General features: G+C 49.7%; 1 pseudogene; it reads left to right on the top strand.

Annotated features, from left to right (window-relative positions):
• The first annotated feature begins 841 nt into the window (after window positions 1-841).
• On the top strand, window positions 842-2,040 carry LOC100918505 (annotated as a pseudogene).
• Window positions 2,041-3,731: the final 1,691 nt, after the last annotated feature.

Below are 3,731 nucleotides of genomic sequence, written 5' to 3'. Positions count from 1 at the left end.
CCCTGAGGCGGCGGCGGCGTCTTCTCCCCTCCGGCGGCGGCGGCGTCTTCTCCCCTCCGGCGGCGGCGGCGTCTTCTCCCCTCCGGCGGCGGCGGCGTCTTCTCCCCTGCGGCGGCGGCGTCTTCTCCCCTCCGGCGGCGGCGGCGTCTTCTCCCCTCCGGCGGCGGCGGCGTCTTCTCCCCTCCGGCGGCGGCGGCGTCTTCTCCCCTCCGGCGGCGGCGGCGTCTTCTCCCCTCCGGCGGCGGCGGCGTCTTCTCCCCTCCGGCGGCGGCGGCGTCTTCTCCCCTCCGGCGGCGGCGGCGTCTTCTCCCCTCCGGCGGCGGCGGCGTCTTCTCCCCTCCGGCGGCGGCGGCGTCTTCTCCCCTCCGGCGGCGGCGGCGTCTTCTCCCCTCCGGCGGCGGCGGCGTCTTCTCCCCTGCGGCGGCGGCGGCGTCTTCTCCCCTGCGGCGGCGTCTTCTCCCCTCCGGCGGCGGCGGCGTCTTCTCCCCTGCGGCGGCGGCGGCGTCTTCTCCCCTGCGGCGGCGGCGGCGTCTTCTCCCCTGCGGCGGCGGCGGCGTCTTCCCTGCGGCGGCGGCGTCTTCTTCCCTGCGGCGGCGGCGGCGTCTTCTTCCCTGCGGCGGCGGCGTCTTCTTCCCTGCGGCGGCGGCGTCTTCTTCCCTGCGGCGGCGGCGGCGTCTTCTTCCCTGCGGCGGCAGCGGCGTCTTCCCTGCGGCGGCGGCGTCTTCTTCCCTGCGGCGGCGGCGGCGGCATCTTCCCTGCGGCGGCGGCGTCTTCTTCCCTGCGGCGGCGGCGGCGTCTTCCCTGCGGCGGCGGCGTCTTCTTCCCTGCGGCGGTAGTATCTTCCTCCTCGCGGGGTCTTCCTCTCTCCAGTGGCAGCAGCTCCCTCCCTCCGGAGGTGTCCCAAGCAAGCTCCTGAAAGTGTCCGGTGTGTGGCAGGTGCAATGTGGCGGCTCCGCTGCAAGGCCAAGAATGGCACCCACATCCTGCTGGGCCTCTCGAGCCAGTCCCGCGTGCAGGAGCTTGAGGGCCAGATAGCTGCCCTTACTGGGATCGCTGCCGGCGGGCAGCGGATCCTCGCCGGCTTCCCCCCCAAGTGCCTGGATCTCAGCAATGGGGAGACCGTGCTGGGGGACCTGCCCATCCAGTCAGGTGATACTCTGATCGTTGAAGAGGACAAAACCAAGTCTAAGATTTCATCTTCTGCAGTCACAGAACATGGCGCCGATACTTCCTTCGGGGAAGTTTTGCCTGAGCTTACCAGAACTGTAGTCCCAGCAGATAACTCCTGCCTTTTCACCAGTGTGTACTACGTCGTAGAAGGGGGGGTTTTAGATCCAACTCGCGCCCCTGAGATGCGAAATCTCATAGCAGAAACGGTAGCGAGTGATCCAGAATTCTATTGTGAGGCATTCTTGGAAAAAACAAATCAAGAGTACTGTGAGTGGATTAAAAGGGATGACACTTGGGGAGGGGCTATTGAGATATCCATTTTGTCAAAGTTCTATCAATGTGAAATTTGTGTAGTGGACACTCAGACAGTCAGAATTGACCGCTTTGGGGAAGATGCAGCTTACCCCAAAAGGGTGCTACTGATTTATGATGGCATCCACTATGATCCACTTCAGCGAAACCTCCCTGACCCAGACAGCCCTCCTTTGACCATCTTTTCCTCCAATGACGACGTTGTTCTCGCACAAGCATTGGAATTGGCCGAGGAAGCTAGAAAAAAGAGGCAGTTTACCGACGTGAACCGATTCATCCTGAGATGCATGGTGTGCCAGAAGGGGTTAAGGGGACAAGCAGAAGCCAGGGAACATGCCAAGAACACTGGCCATACTAACTTTGGAGAGGTGTAATCTATGCAGGAGGAGGCATTGGCCCCTACCTTAGTTATCCAGAAGGATCTGGGTTTTCCAAAAAGCTCTCTGTAAACCTAAAATACAAAAGGTCATAATGCTTGAATCACCCGTTTTACTTTAGACAACAAAGAAACTAGAATTCCTTGTTAAGATTAAAATTAGTGTGTAAGTTTTATTTTCATTAAAGGTTTCTATTGACAAAACATGTGCATGGGTAATTTTTTAATATTGACGCTTACAAAACCTTCTGTTCCAACTTTTCCCCTCCTTCCCCCCACTCCTTCCCCTAGATGGAAGGTAGTCCCATACATATAAAATATGTTGAAATATGTGTTAAATGCAATATATGTATAGACATTTATATAGTTATCTTGCTCAATAAGAAAAATCAGATCTAGAAAGAAAAAAAACCTGAAAAGGAAAACAAAATGCAAGCAAACAACAGAAAGAATAAAAATGCTATGTTGTGGTCTGCACTCAGTTCCTACAGGCCTTTCTCTGGGTGTAGATGGCTCTCTTCATCACTGCACAAGAATAATTGGTTTGAGTCATCTCATTGTTGAAGAGAGTCATGTCCATCAGAATTGATCATCATATAATAATACTGTTGTTCCCTTGTACAGTGATCTCCTGGTTCTGCTCATTTCACTTAGCATCAGTTCCTGTGAGTCTCTCCAGGCCTCTCTGAAATCATCCTGCTGGTTATTTCTTACAGAACAATAATATTCCATCACATTCAGATACCATAAGTCATTCAGACATTCTCCAGCTGATGGGCAGCCACTCAGTTTCCAGTTTCTGGCCACTATACAAAGTGCTGCCAGAAACATTCTTGCACACGTGGGCCCCTTTCCCTCCTTTAAGATCTCTTTGGGATATAAGTCCAGTAGGAACACTGGTGGGTCAAAGGGTATGCACAGTTGGATAACTTTTTGAGCATAGTTCCAAACTGCTCTCCAGAATGGTTGGATCCATTCACAATTCCACCAAAAATGTATCAGTGTCCCAGTTTCCCCGCATCCCCTCCAACATTCTTCATTATCTTTTCCTGTCATCTTAGCCAATCTGAGAGGTATATATGGGTACCTCAGAGCTGTCTTAATTTGCATTTCTCTGATCAATATTGATTTGGAACACCTTTTCATATAACTAGAAATAGTTTCAATTTCATCATCTGAAAATTGTTCATATCCTTTGACCATTCATCAATTGGAACGTGCCTTGAATTCTTATAAATTTAAATCAGTTCTCTATATATTTTAAAAATGAGAACTTTATCAGAACCTTTGAATGTAAAAATATTTCCCAGTTTATTGCTTCCCTTCTAATCTTGTCTGTATTAGTTTGTACAAAAACTTTTTAACTTAATATAATCAAAATTATCTATTTTGTGATCTTTAATGCTCTCCATTTCTTCTTTGGTTACAAATTTCTTCCTCCACAGATCTGAGAGGTAAACTATCCCATGTTCTTTTAATTTGTTTATAATATTCTTTATGTCTGGATCATGAACCCATTTCAACCTTATCTTGTATACGGTATGAAGTGTGGGTCAATGTATAGGCCTAGTTCTTTAGTTTGTTGGTATATATGATTCCAGAACCCATAGTCTTTTATTGTGGCTGCTGATAAGTCTTATACACTTCTAATTGTAGCTCTGGTACATATAAATTTTTTTTCTTGGATTTTTTTTGAAAATCTTCTCTTTGTTATGGGGTTTTTGAAATTTGGCAATAATATTCCTTTGTGTTTTCCAAAAGTATCTCTTTGAGTTGGTGATTAATTACTTTTCCTTCCTGTTCTATCACTCCAGGCCAATTTTCTTGGATTATTTCTTGCATTATTTTCAAGGTTCTTTTTTTTTGCTAATAG

The sequence above is a fragment of the Sarcophilus harrisii genome, chromosome X (genome assembly GCF_902635505.1).
Source record: "Sarcophilus harrisii chromosome X, mSarHar1.11, whole genome shotgun sequence".
NCBI lineage: Eukaryota > Metazoa > Chordata > Mammalia > Dasyuromorphia > Dasyuridae > Sarcophilus > Sarcophilus harrisii.
This window is presented reverse-complemented; position numbering and strand designations above follow the sequence as displayed.